The sequence below is a fragment of the Rhipicephalus microplus genome, chromosome 8 (genome assembly GCF_043290135.1).
Source record: "Rhipicephalus microplus isolate Deutch F79 chromosome 8, USDA_Rmic, whole genome shotgun sequence".
Classification (NCBI taxonomy): domain Eukaryota; kingdom Metazoa; phylum Arthropoda; class Arachnida; order Ixodida; family Ixodidae; genus Rhipicephalus; species Rhipicephalus microplus.
Genome location: NC_134707.1, coordinates 50,904,944 through 50,920,126, shown reverse-complemented (window position 1 = coordinate 50,920,126; position 15,183 = coordinate 50,904,944). Strand labels below are relative to the sequence as shown.

The 15,183-nt window shown below is 45.2% G+C and overlaps 1 protein-coding gene across 2 annotated transcripts in view; it reads right to left on the bottom strand.

Moving 5' to 3' along the window:
• LOC119164459 (excitatory amino acid transporter) overlaps positions 1 to 15,183 on the bottom strand; it is a 166,260-nt gene that overhangs the window by 126,387 nt on the left and 24,690 nt on the right. The window contains exon 1 of one of the 2 annotated variants that reach the window (XM_037416650.2): positions 100 to 620. The exons of the other annotated variant lie outside the window; for it this stretch is intronic. The gene's annotated coding sequence lies outside the window, so the exon portion shown is untranslated. Of the gene's footprint in view, positions 1 to 99; positions 621 to 15,183 lie in introns of those variants that run through there. 2 annotated transcript variants of the gene reach the window in all.

The following is a 15,183-nucleotide window of genomic DNA, read 5'->3' as shown; positions in this document are numbered from 1 at the left end:
TTCAAGCTTCCATAATTACGCGAAATTCTTCTTTACTTACAAAGTCGCGAAATAACATTTTGCATAAAATTATGAAAAGAAAACAAAACTGCAGCTGACCTGAATGAAGCCGTCTCCCTAACGGCACGACGTTCCGTAATAACAGTCGTTCCGTAGTCCTCGGTAGAAGCGAAACCTCCTGTGGGTAGATCACACTGTCAAACACAGCACTGCCGGCCGTCCCCGTTGAAACCAGCAAACTGACGTGGGACACGAAGAAATAACACGAAGATATAACACGAAGATGATGCGAATTAGCCAGAAGAAACGAAACACCCGTAAATGAAGGTATTACACCGGTCGGCCGGTGCAACGATATCCGAAAGGCACGTCCGGCCGATCCGTTAATCCGTCAGATGTAGCGCAGCGGCCCTACGCGACCACAACGTGGTGCAGGAGGAAGACCTCGAGAGGGCGAACGGAGCGAGCAGGCAGTCCGAAGGCCGCGACGGGAGGAGAGAGTAAAAAAAAAAAGAACCTTTTTCAACTGGGAATAAACTTCACAGAAACACTCCCTCGCGTCCTCTCCTAGCACCCGACTCGGTGGCGAACGCGCGACGGACTCTCGCGCCGAGCCACGACGGGAGTGGTAGATTGCGAGACTCTTTTTTCGTTCTTCGTCTTCTTTTGATTCTTCACGGCCGTCGCAACACCCTTTCTCACTCGAACTGCCTGGCATGCCGCTCGCATCCTTTTTGTAGTACTTCGGAAGCGCCGGTGCTGCCGGGGTGAAAGGAAAAGAGAAAGAGGAGTGAAGAGAGAAAGGGGGCGTGAGAAAGGACGAGCCAAAGCCGGCGCGAAAGCCCAGAGCCGAGCCATGACCGTAACGCCCACTCGCGGAGCGACGCAACAAGTTCGTGTCGCGCGCGCTCGGGAAGCTGCTGCGGCAACGGAAATGAAAACGGAGACGATAGAAAGAGAGAGGAAAAAAAAACTGATATAACACAAATCTCGCGAAACGAGTTTTTGACAAAAATAAAGAAGCACAGCAAGGAATGGTTTCGATTGAATGACGAAGAGCACGAGCAGCCGACAAGACATGCGTGAAAGCGTACACCACGTAGTAAGTTCAAGACGAAAATAAAGAAGTAAAGAAAAGAAAGGCTACGAAAATATACCGAAACGAAAGCACACAACACGTGTTGTTATGTAGGAGGGGGGGGGGGGGAAAGGTTGCATCCGTCATCGAGGTGCCTTTAAAGGTCGCTCTCGCCCGTTGCCTACTTACAAAAAAAGGGGGTGGGGGAGCAAGGAGGGAGGAACGTCGCGCTTTTAATGGACCACGTGCTACAATGTCGTCCTCAATTCGAAGCCGTCAACGGAATCTCTTTTAGAAAGCCTGAATTCTCCATATGTTATTGTTTGGTTTCGTAGTTTTATTTTCCGGTGCAGCGAAGTTCGTACGCCAGCTGCGCCACGCAACTCCCCCAGAGCAACGTTAAAATAAGCGAGCTAGCAGACGACGTGTCGCCTGCTTCCCAGGTTGCTTGCTATTTTTCGCGTTTGTGCCTTCCATCCGCTCGTTGCGTCGTTCTCTTTCTCGTCAAATGGGAGAAAGGGAGCGCGCATTTTTCCGGCGTGATATGAAGTAAGCGCGCTGGTGCCGCCATCTGTTGACGTCTCGCGCAACGAGCATCAATGTGAAACGAAATAGGAATTGACAAATATAAAGAAAAAGCAGCAAATGCCCACGGCTTTGCAGCATGTGTGTGTGCGCCTCCGGTCGGAAGTTCGGCAATCTCGTTAGTCACCCTTTTGTGGCGCTAGCGTGCTCTGTGTGTGCCCACCGTACCAACAGATAAGAAGCTTAGCTGAAGGCGAGCAGTGAAGTTGACGGCGTTATTCATACACCGAAAGCCCGTCCCACTAAAAGCGCTACCGCGTTTGCCAGCTTGCAGTGTTTTCGTTTTGTTTCATGATGCACTGGAGCTAGTCATGAGTGCATTCATGAAGCATCTTGCCTTTATTTTTGAGTAGCAACAAAGGTGCAACGTCTGTTCGTTGCAGTGAATCAGTTATTACGGTGCTTGGCTGCTGACCCGGGGGTAACGGGTTAGATCCCGGATGCAGATGAAATGGTATAGGATCTTGCACAGTGAGATGTCTGTCCAATGAAGCCAGAAATGGGCGAAACATCTGATCGCACCACAACGGCGTCTTTCACAATCACATCGTGGTGTTGAGACACAAAACTCCGCATATTAGAGTTTTTTTTATTAGGTGCAAGCTCCAAACGAACTTTTATAGGCTTGAACAAAGCGAAGCACCTCTCGATCGAACTTGAACGAGCTACACTGAACAAGAGTAGACCTGTTGAACGAATGTTTTGTGGATTGCTCCAATGGTACAAAACTTGAGTATAGTTTGAATAGTAAACTCACAGCAAAAAGAAAATCAATAACGTTCAAACATTTGATAATAACCGTCACGATCTTTAGGGCTAGATCATGCAGACATATCGTAACACTATCAAATGCAGCGTGCGTTGAGAACGTATAGGTGAATTAAGAAATACAATAGTGACAAAGACAACGTGTCACTGCACATAACAATTTTTTTAAATCTTGTAGATGTGTCCATCGTAAACGGGAACGAGAGCAAAGTCTCACAGATATTATGACAAAGAAAGAATGGTTGGCTCGAAGTAAGTTGACGCAATGCTGGTAAACTGTCCACGTAATTCTGCGTAACCATGAGAAACAGAATGAGGCGATTTGGAAAGAAACACCACTGAATGGGTCTAGTATACGTGGAACGAGATTATGGCGTTCAAGCTATTGCATATTATGAGGAACTATGGAGACCATTTTTTGCCAGTCATCGTAACACACACACACACACACACACACACACACACACACACACACACACACACACACACACACACACACACACACACACACACACACACACACACACACACGCGCGAAGTATGGCACGGTTAGGGTAAAAAATTGACAATTCTATATGTAAGCTTTATCCGAACACTATGCTATATGATAATTGAAACTTGAGCAAGTTGGTCCGTATATATCTTAATTTTAGCTGCAGACCAGGGAACGAGGACTGAGAAGAGAAGAATGTCCACTACACAGTCGCTGACTCGCAACTCAATTTTTTTAATGAAACATGCAAATATAAATGTGAAGAAAAACTGAACAGAGAACTGATAATTTTTTTGCAATCAAGATGTGCAGGTGGCGCTTAGGTATAGGAATTCCGCATCACTTGGCGTGATAGAAGGTACCCTGATAAATGTTTCTCCTTTCCTTCGGATGTGGAACGCTTCGATGACTTGTCTTGCTATCTGTTGTTTATGACGTGACAGTATCCTAGTGTCGCAGAAGAATCCAATGCAACTCCATTTTTTTTTTACAATGGGCGGCGAATGAAAATGGTTTGGTGTCTGATAGGAATCGTTCATGTTCCCTACTACAGGTATTGACGCATCTTCCACTTTGTGCAATGTATGTTTTTTCGTATGATAATGGGATTTGATAGACGATGGCCTTTCTTGCAATCAGTATAATGAAAAGTGTGTTTTGAGGCCGCAATCGCTGCTGTTCACAGCAATATCAGCCCCAAACACACTTTTCATTACATTGATCGCAAAAAGGCCATCGTCTATCAAATTCCTTTATCGTGCGAAAAAAAACATACATTTCCCAATGCGGAATATGCGTCAACATCTCTATTAGGGAGCATGAACGATCGCTATCAGACACAAAACCATTTTCATTCGCCGCCCATTGTAAACAATGCAGTTGCATTGCATTCTTCGGCGACACTAGGATACTGTCATGACATAACAAATAGCTAGGGATCGAAGCGTTCCACATTTGAAGGAAAGGAGAGAAACGTATCAGTGTACAGTGTCAATTTTTATGAAAGGGAACACGGTGAAGCGTAGCCTGTGCACTCCGGTGGCTGCTGGCAGCGCGTTCAAGTGGGAGCGATAGCAACTACGGTCTCTTTTCGCGTCATCTCATGGCGAGCAAAGCAACAATTTGCTACTGATATAAAACGGCAATTTTGCAACCCCCTCCCCCCCTTCAAGGCGATTGCAGGCTCTCTCGTAATCGCCTTAAAGGGGGAGGGCGTCGCAATCTTGCCTCTGGTTCCAGATCAGCAACAAGCGGTTGTTTTGCTCACCGCGAGATGAGGCGACTAGAGAGTCTGGTTGCTCTCGCTCCCACTTGAACGCGCTGCCAGCAGCCGCCGGAGCGCGCAGGCCGTGCGCTCCCGTGTTCCCTTTCATAAAAATTGTCACTGTACGTTCTACCACGCTAAGTGATGCGGAATTCCAATATCTAAGCGCCACCTGCGCATGTTGATTACAAAGATCAGCAGTTTTTCGTTCAGTTTTTCTTCACCTTTATGCTTACATGTTTTTTTCTTCATAAAACTCACTGGCGAGTCAGAACCCGTGTTGTAGTCCGTCAGGGCACTGCTAAAATTACATGACTATGCTATATGTCTACAACATAGCAAAAAATTGCAGCTGCGAATGTGGATTGCTGTGCTGCGTATATGCAGGTCTGGGGGGCACGCCTTTCCACCTGCGTGCGAGCCCGTATTCTGCAGTTAGATAATTGATAGAAATGTGTGCGATTGAACATTCGATCTCAGTGTGAATTCCTGTAAGCGAGGAGTGCATTGTAATACTTCAATTCCTTTTTCATCTCTTTTTTAGGTTACTACCTTTTTTTTCTCCTTCTCGCTGAAGAACTTACGGAAATGAGGTAGCTGAGGTGATACAAACTCAGCCTCCCCAAAGCAATTCAGTTGGAAGAGAGCATACATATAACGCTGCTGAAAGGTTCCGTATGTCATGTCAACAATCTGATATGTATTTCATATATATTTGCTATATTGTTGTGTAAGGATTTACAGAAACGTATAGCATTATTGGTATGCTATAGAGAACGTTTCACTAGGGATTGCGAACATTACAGTCAACAAGCAAGTTTGTTACCTACACATTTCATCGATGAGCATTTGAACTCGATTTAGCTGTTCCTCACCGCTCTATTAGACTAGGTTAGTTGGCATTCCGAGAAGGAATGCACTTGCGCAGACGTATGGAATAATACAGAGGTGAGTAATTAGCCAAAACAGTTCCACTGAAGCGCCAATAGCGGGGAAAAAATAATAAAAGAAACAAATATTGCCATCTCGTACTTTCGGTAGCGAGAATCTACCAGAGTTGCCTCGCTGATTTCTCCGAAAGAAAGCGTGCGAGTAGAAGCAAAACAATCTTCGAATAAGAAATAACTTTAACTTCCGTGAGAGGCTTGCTTCATACTAAATTAATCTGATTTTCTCCTATGCGTTTAGGTCATCCAAGCGAGTATGGGGATGAAGACATGTCCTTTACGCGAGAACTAGCTCCTACTTGACTAGTTCGCGTGAGTTAACCGAGCAGTAAGCCGGTTTGTTGCACCGTTTACGAGGTTTGTCTGGGAAAAAGTTACAATGAAGTGCTTGCTGTTATTAATGCGAAATTTTTTTTTCTTTATGGAAAAGTGCCAGGACTGAGTGCCCTTACGAGTACGTTGGCATTCACGTGAAAAGAGCAGTGTGTCACACTTTTGACGGCAAAAATCAGAAGGGGAGCTAAGGGGGTCTGTCCTGTCGTACTAACTGATCGATCGCCGTATTGTTTTTAAGAATCACCACGCATGGCCGTCGGATGATGCGCGTAGCTGGAACGGACTTGCCATGGTCGGTGTGACCGATGAGCACCTCTGTGTGTGACAACCTCGTGGATATTGTTTTCTTGAGGTCGTGGCTATACCTCGGCGCGGAAAAAGTGAAAGAAATCCCGCACTCGCGGACAGGCGTGTTCCATCATTCCTGACGTGCCTCCGAGACTAGTGAATGCCGACGCAGTGGGGCCCCTGGGATCGTTATCTGTATCGGCAGTTCTCCCCCCCCCCCTTTTTTTTTTTTTGTGGAAGCAACGAGTCTTTGGTGGTTCTTTGTGGCTACTGGATGTTGTTGCTTACTGAACATCTTACAGTCACTTCATCTACGTTAGTGCTTCGGAATCGGATGTTAACTAACCCATGATGTATAAAAACGCTACGACCAGTATTGCCAAAGAGCACGTTACAATTTAAAACTTGGAGATACTGAGTTTTAACCTCCATGTATTGCAACAGTGTTATAACTTTTAAACATAGGACGCTCTTTGTAGATACAAACGTGTCTGGGATATGTTGACACCAATACATGAGATAGGAGGGTCCATGGGATTGTCGTAGGTGGTGAATTGTATGTTTCTTTGCTCGCTCCAGACACGCTTTAGGACACTGTTCATCACACAGTTCGCAACTGTTTGCAGCAGTCGTAAGGTTCTCTCAGGCTGTTAACACGTCTTACTGTTCCAGCACACGCTCTTTAATGCGCTTAGCCAAATCATCAAAGACAAGTTACACGTTATGATTTCACGAGAAGTCCAAAGATCCTAGTTAGCAAAATGTATTGTAGAAACCCCTCAATATCGGGCAATCTTGCACATTGAAAGTTCCTCCCGTTACAGTGACATTGACAGATGGCATACGTGAGTTCGACGGAAGAGTATGCGGAACACAGATACTATGTGAGTACATGCTCCTGACGTGTTTTCATGTTGCCAACACTCTTTGTGGCGCTCTTAACGCTCTTGCACGCGTTTTGCAGCTTTTAACGAATACTTAAGATTTGAGGGGAGTGAGCTCCTTGCACGAAGTCTTCAAAATATACTGTACTAACCGCTGAACACAGGGTATCCTTTGCATATATGTATTTCGTACCGTGACGAAATATCTCACTAAAAGACAACACACAATGATTGCCTCAAATGCAACCGAAGAAATAGAGCAAGTGGAATTTCGAGGTAATCAATCGGCGTAAGGCAGTAACGAATACAGAGGGGGAGGAGGGCGATAGAGGCGATCATCCCCCCCCCCCCCCCCGCAAGCGCTCTGTGAGGACCCCCCTAACTCAACTCAGTGCTCACAGTCCACCTCTTCTCCCCTAATAGGAAAAAGGAGAGAAACCACTGTTAGCACACATTAACAGTATTTATGCTGCGAAAGGGTTGTTCTGCTAGACAAAACAAAAAAAAGTCACGAGCACACCCCCCTCCCCAGTGTTACTTTAGGCGAACGCCTGCCCCCCCCCCCCCTTAAATAAATGAGTGGCTGGTTCCACCACTGGCGTAAGACAGCCGCAATCGGAAGGTATAACATGGAGAGAATCGAGCAGGCTGTAAAAGCGGCAGAACCCTAAAAGCTTCGAAGGCAAACTTGTGCAGAGGCAAAAATTGGATGTATGTATTAAGGAACAAGGAAGGCAATGTCATGGACAAAATGGTTGAGGTTGCGGATGAGTTCTATAGAGAGCTGTATAGAAGCTGATAAAACCAAGATGATATCGTAATAAGCAACAATAGCCCAGAGGAATTCCACATCCCTCCAATAACGACAGGGGAAGTAAAGAAAGCCCTAGAAGGAATACAAAGAGGCAAAGCTGCTGATAAGGTTAAGGTAACAACAAACCTGCCGAAAGATGGCGGAGATATTGTGTTAGAAAAACTGGCCGCCTTATATCGGAAGTGTCTCTTGACGCGAAGGGTACCAGATTCTTGTAAAATCCCAACGTCATCCTAATTCATAAAAAAGAAGACATCAAGGGCTTGAAAAATTACAGGCCCTCAATTTACTGTTCATTTTCTACAAACTACTTAGGATAATATTCGGCAATAGAATAGAGCGACACTGCAGTTCAATCAACCAAAATACGAAGCGGGATCTTGTAAAGGCTATGTACTCCACAATAAACCATATTCATACTATCAATCAGGTGATAAAGAAACGCCTTCAAAGGTTGCGAGAAGGCGTTCGACACAGTTCAAACATAAGCAGTGATGCAAGCACTACGGAATCGGGACATCTACGAACCCTAAATAAACATACTGGAAGAAATCTACAGTGCAAGCCCAGCCTCCATAATTCTTCATAAAGAAAGCAATAGAATACCTATAAAAATGTAAAGCAGAAGACATGATTGCTCCAGCGCTATTCACCGCGTGTTTACAGGAGGTTTTCAGGGCCCTATAGAGTGTGAAGACTTAGGGATAAGAGTTAATGGAGAGTATCTTAGTAACCTGTGATTCGTTGATGAGATTGCCTTGACGAGTAACTCAGAACACGAATTTCCGCTCATGATTACTAAACTGGACACAGAAAGCAGAAGACTAGGTCTGAAAATTATTTTGCACTAAAATTTATTTATTGTGCAACAGTCTCAGCAGAAAACAGCGCTTTATGATAGGTGGAGAGGCGCTGGAAATTGTTAAGGAATACGTATACCTAAGACAGGCACACTCTAAAAAAAAAGGGAGCGAGGATGGAGAAACGGGCTCCGTTTCTCCTTCAGCGCAGCGACTTTCTCCCTTTTGGGCGCCTTACCCAACGCCCCTTCTCGCGGCAAGGACCAAAGGAGCAACGTTCCTCCTTCAGTGCTCAAGTTTCTCCTCAACCACGGGGGTCTTCCCCACGCTCATACGCACGCCTAGCCTAACCAGTCGCGTGCGATTACTTTTATCTACGATTGATGGAAACAATGCAGGAGTGACGTTTATACTTTTGTTTTATTTGTGTAGAATAAAATACTTCTTTTTTATCACCAGGCACTCGCACGATGCTCCGCACACTTCCGTGTGTGTCTCATGTTGTTTCATACTACCAATTTGTCACGAATACAAGGACCTCTGCTTCCCAAGCAGTCTTGCTTTATCGATTACCTTAGCCTGTACACAAATAATGAATTTTTTCGGCGTTGACATATATGGTAAGCATACGCATTTTTAGTTTCGCACGGCATCAACAGCACTCATGAAATCACCGGGGCACATAAAAAGACATCAACCTAATTTTTCAACATTTTAGGAAACCTGATACTACTGTACAGTCCATGCGTGAAGCACGGAAGTCGAACCTGCGTCCTCCAGCATGGTCACACGACACCCAATGAAGCTATGCTACCACGGCAGGTGAAAGCAAAAAGGGAAACAGGCTACGAAGTTTCACTAAGCGGTTATTTGCCAGACTAGATTACAACCATCAGAAACGTTTTAAACATCATCATAACTACACTTTTGTGAAAAGTAAACCAATGAATTCTGTCAGTTAAACCAAATTCTCCATCGCATGCGTTTTGAATTGCCCATGCCAGCACTGAGAGTTGAAACGGAATTATGCATGCGTGTAGTATGCCTTTTTCGTCCATGATTCTCCTTTGTCGTGGGAACCTCAACACAAAATGCACTTCTAGTAACAGCTGTGCACGGCAGGTAAGTACTAACACTCACTCACCTTTGTGAAAAGAGTATTCCAAATCCAGAGTAATAGTAACCACCACAGCCACAGCGCTAATAACAAATTTGTGGCACGCACTATGACTGCAAGTTGACACGCGAGGCGAATCGCGAGACGCATCTGAAACAGAGAAGTACGTAGGCACAGAATGCTATAACGTCATAGTAAATTTGTGCATTGCAGTGTTAGTTCCTCCACACAAGTAATAGAGCTTCCGCGACGCCAACAGCCACTGCCATCACTCACGAATGAATACCACCGGGTGCGGGGTCATCTCTTATTTATCTCGAAAGACCCGCGTTGTAACGTACGTATACACTGCAAAGACGATCGTTACCGCATCAAAAACGTTGTCATTCAAGGGCCAGTGGTGTACTGTATCCATAGCTAACGGTCACACCTGTGGTAAGCACGTAAAAAGAATATAAACAAACGTTAACACGAAACAACTAAACGATGTCGACGCGACCGCAGAACACCTACCACGACGGAGACAAAGTCTGGCTAAGGTCCCTAAATGAAACAAGTTTCCAAGGTAGCGACACCTTTCCCTTTCCTCCTCGCATATGTTCCTGGAGCGCCCTAGAAGATTCAATTGATTGATTGATTGATTTGTGGGGTTTAACGTCCCAAAACCACCATTTGATTATGAGAGACGCCGTAGTGGAGGGCTCCGGAAATTTCGACCACCTGGGGTTCTTTAACGTGCACCCAAATCTGAGTACACGGGCCTACAACATTTCCGCCTCCATCGGAAATGCAGCCGCCGCAGCCGGGATTTGATCCCGCGACCTGCGGGTCAGCAGCCGAGTACCTTAGCCACTAGACCACCGCGGCGGGGCCCTAGAAGATTCAAAACTTTAATCAAAACGCGAATGTTTGGACTCAGTTGCTATGGTCAATAGATGTAGATACAACAAAATAGAACATAACGAGTCGTAGAATAAACGGTTACCTTTACGAACATAAACGGCGCAACACAAGAGCAAGCGGTATGTGTGTTATTCAACTGGCAACGTTGTGCAGTTCTATATTTTACACCACTAGCCGTGGTGTCTCGTATTGTTCATCGTAGTTCGTCCAGTTTCCCCGAATGTGTTTTGTTCGTGCTGTGACACAGTGAACGTGCTTCTTGCTCGATCCTGTCAGTGACCACAGGGCTTGACGCGGCGACGAGTGATTACAGCTGCAGCTTGTGCACACGCAAGAAAAAACTACGGCCAGACTGGTACGAACACTTTATATACTAAGAGCCCTGCGATGACGGTTTTTTTTAATGTGCCCATTCGGACAATCATGATGCCAGGTGATTCTGATGCGGTGCTCGGAACTTCCTGAAAAGTGAGACTTCTACTGGTGAGGTGTCTCGAAGCAGCGCGTTTCGGCTCATGCGTGAACTGGTCAAGCGTGAAATTTTTCTGAAGGTGCGTTGATTACACCCTCCAGCTGCTCTGTGTACGAACATACACACAAGTATTTGTACAAACTGGCGTGCACCATAGAGTTTCCCAAAACTAACTAGAGGGCACTCTGGCGCTGCGATCATTCAGCGACCATGGGAATAATGGGTAGTACACACATTTGCCTAGTCTTCGTACTTGCGGGCGGCGAATCGTACTTACGGCTTCGTTTATTACTGGTTACAGTTTTCTTTTGAAAGAAAGAACGAACCCTTTTGAACTTAAGGACTTGATTCGAAATAGTAAGCTTAAAAGAATAAGGTTGTGAAGCGCAAACGGTGAACATTTGCTAATATATGTTTTCGTGAAAAACAGCTCCAAGCCACACGAACGCACACGGAGCCAGAAGCAGGACAGAAGTACGAAAATTAGACAAATGTGTGTACTACCCATCATTCCCATGCTCGCCGAAGCACCGTGCGTTGCAACTCCCATAGACACTAGCGCCAGAGTTCCCTCTAGTAAGTATTGTGGGAAACTCTATGGCGTGCACTAGAGGCGCATTAGACGCGCGCCTGGCGTTTCAATAAATACCGACAAATAAACTCACTTCGCAGATTCGCGTCGACGTACATTGACGGAGTTGCACAAAAGCGTTCGCGTGAAATGTTTCATAGCTATACTTCACGGCGTGCTTCATTTCGGATAGCACAATGTAAGTTGAAGAGAGCGAAAGCGTTTTCCGTTGTTTTACGGCAACGCAGCATTGTTGAAAAACGCGGATATTGCATATAACGAGCACTACGAAACAATCTCGGTCGACTTGGAGCCCACTGAAACGCTCCTCCTGTTGTGTTTATGTCCTGGCTACGATTTCGTCTTTGGTCACGGCAAGAATCCAGCTGGAGTCGTATGCGCATGCGTACTCGTATCAAACCTTTTGCATAACGATAAATAACACCACCAGCCATTTGCAAGATCACGTGCGAGGAATGCACCAATTACAGACCCGGATGGCAGAGAAAAAGAGGAGTAATTGAGAGAGTGAGGAGGACGGCTCGAGAACAATGAGTGACGCTACCTTGGAAATTTGTTTCATCTAGGGACTTTAGGTCTGACCTGCATGCTTCGCCCTCTCCGAATAACAAGTGGAAGAATAAAAAAAAAAAAATGACGTGACCTCCGAAATGGCAAGTGCGCGGCAAGCGTTTGCGTTCTCGGAGGCTTCAAAAAAATAACTGTGACAGTGAACAAGAGATGGCGCAGCAATCGGAATGCCGTTGGCATTCTATGCATGGCTTGGGGTAATCGTTTTCGCGAAAACATGATAAGCTCTAGTAATTATTCCTTTCATCACTGTACAACCGTTGATAAACTTCCGTTTGTCTAAGCATCAGATACAACATATGTACTTGTGCGCATGTTGTGGTACGGCCACAAAACGTTAAAAAAAGTTGACCAAAACGTACTTGTAACTTGGGCCATCATGGTCAGTCGAAATTTATTGCTATATATATATATATATATATATATATATATATATATATATATATATATACATTTTGCTAACATATTATCTGCACCGCCCCCCTTACACAATGCCCCTCGAGGGCTCTGTAAGGTACTGTAAATAAATAAATAAATATAAGCTTGTGTGCTTTCGTAGTAGGGCTTGATAAACACGTCAAGGTGTGGGCCGCTGTGGAGAATTGTTAATTGTACTCTTGGTCATTGAGTTCTCTCTATATGCGTATTATGTGTAGTATGTGTCCTTGTGTGCATATGGAGCGATATGAATTGCATCAGCATGTAATAAGCGTCCGGTGTCAGTGAGTAATCTATGAATGGGCTGAGTGACATGGTGGGTGGTGGGAGCCATGATGGTGGGTACGGCAGCGTACGTCGCCGCAGGCAACATTGTTTTAGTATCGTTAGGTCCCTCCAGATGGCGCCAGCTATCGCCTACTTCACGGCTGTGACGCTTTCACACCTCCAGCTACTTATATAAAGTTGAACATTTATCCATCGAAACTGCACTGCTGAGCCGGAATGGTTTCGCTGCGATCGAGTGTACAGTTTGGAGGCACATCTCGTGACCTGCGGCCCCGTAAACAAGTGGATAACGTCGCTACACTATCTGATTCTGCGAGAAATAAATACAGCAAGCCTAGCATGCACTCTTCGGATGAGGACTCTGCAGTATCCGTGTATTCCAAAGTGAACGTCACCTCGCTGGCCGAACGAAACCTACTTGCTCCGTCGTTCTTTTTCGCGATGTTTTCATCACCACTGGTTCGTCTACTCTTTTTATAATCATTACGTTCGATATCAAGCTAAGCGGGACCATTTTTTGTAACTGTCAGTGCCGCGTACTCCTTATCAGTCGAGAATCGATGCATTTGCTAAGGTGGGATCAGCCATCCAAATTTTCTTAGGGAGGAACACGTTTCTCCGTTGCAAAAGGAGCAACATTTTTCTATTTAAGGACGAACATTGGGGACATCACCGTTTGTCCCTAAATGGAGAGAACGTCACTTCATATTTTTTAAGAGTGAGTCACAGTGGGGCCGCATCATGAGAGTTGAATAACTAGAAGAATAAGGATGGTGTGGATCACAATCGGCCAGGATTCTATATTTATGATTGGCAACATAGCACTAACCGTGAAGGGGGAAGTATATAACAGGTGCATCTTGCCGGTACTTACCTACGGAGCGGTTGCCTGGAGGCTTACAAGTGGGTTCAGCTTAAATAGAGGACGGCGCAGCGAGAGATGGAAAGTAAAGTGATAGGCGTAACCTTAATAAAAATGAAGAGAGCAGAGCGGGACAGGGAACAAAGCAGGGTTAAGGATATCGTAGTTAAAATCAAGCAGAATAGATGGACAAGAGCCTAACCCGTAGCGCGTAGGAAGGATAACCGCTGGTCATTAAAGCTAACTGACTGGATTCACAGAGAAGGCAAGCGCACTAGAAGGAGACGGAAAATTGGGTGGACCAATGAGAGTAAAAAAGTTCGCAAGTGTATCGTGCCAGTAGAGAACACAAGACCGGTTTGATTGGCGGATTATGGCAGAGACCTTTGCACGTCAATGGGCGTAGTCCAGCTGATGTGGGTGATGATGATCATGACGTCGAGTGAGGTGGTCGAAGAGATGATCAGAGCATTAGTGGCGGTAAAGGTGATATCAATTTGGACGCAGATAACATCACAAAATACTCCAAGAAAAAGTAGGTACGTGGTCTTCATATTTCAAGCAACCTGATCTTCAACTAAACTCTCTTTAAATATTATGATTAGTATGGTGCGATGGGGCGAGGGAAACTTGATATCTAGGAACGGAGGAATTCGAGGCTGTATTTGAAAACGAATGATAAGATGTGACATTTTGAGTCTCAAAACCACCATAACATTATAGGAAACTCTGCAGTGGAGGGCTGCGGAAATCTCGACCCACTAAGATCCTTTACAGCGCATCTTAAGTAAATTGGGCTCCTGCATTTCACACTGTAATCGCATGAAAGATAAAACTGTCACCCGACGCTCGCACCACCAAGCAGTAAATTGGTCCTCACATTGTTTCTTAACGAGGAAATACTCTATAAATACATAATAACGGTATACAGAGCAGCAAATTTTCTCTGTGTTAGTGTAACTCAAATCGCAGTATACCCATACGAAAGCCATCTCACACCTTGTCAGAACGGCATATGCTTTGAAGCGAACTGCTGTCAGGCGGGCTCAACTGTCATAGATCAGACCGTGTCTGCACGGGGTTGCGGTGAGGGTATTTTTTTTTTCTGTTGCACGTACATGCCAGCTGTCAAAAGTGCCTACCAATGTCAATTCATTGATTGATTGATTGATTGATATGTCGGGTTTAACGTCCCAAAACCACTATATGATTATGAGAGACGCCGTAGTGGAGGGCTCCGGAAATTTAGACCACCTGGGGTTCTTTAACGTGCACCCAAATCTGCCAATGTCAATTCATATACTCCATGTGCAACGACGGGGTATTGATTAGGTTCTTGTGTTTTCGCGGATATATTTGTTGACTTGTTTTTTTTTTTATTGCACCCGTCGGTTACCTCGGGAGGTGTTGCGTGCAGCTGAGAAAACTCGCTTTGCGTGCACACCAAACGCACTTTCCCAATTAAGCTAAGTGATAGATTGCCAAGGTTCTTCAGGATAAATAAACTTAAGAAACGATGTCGCGTCTGACACATTCGAGTGATTTTGTTTCGATTGTGCAGCACAGAAGCTGGCATACCATCAAAAAAAGAAACAAACTTGCATTAGAACCCTGTGCCTGCTCTATTTTATATATCGAAACCCACAAACTTCATAGCAGTTGCGGAAAGCACACTTTCAGTTAT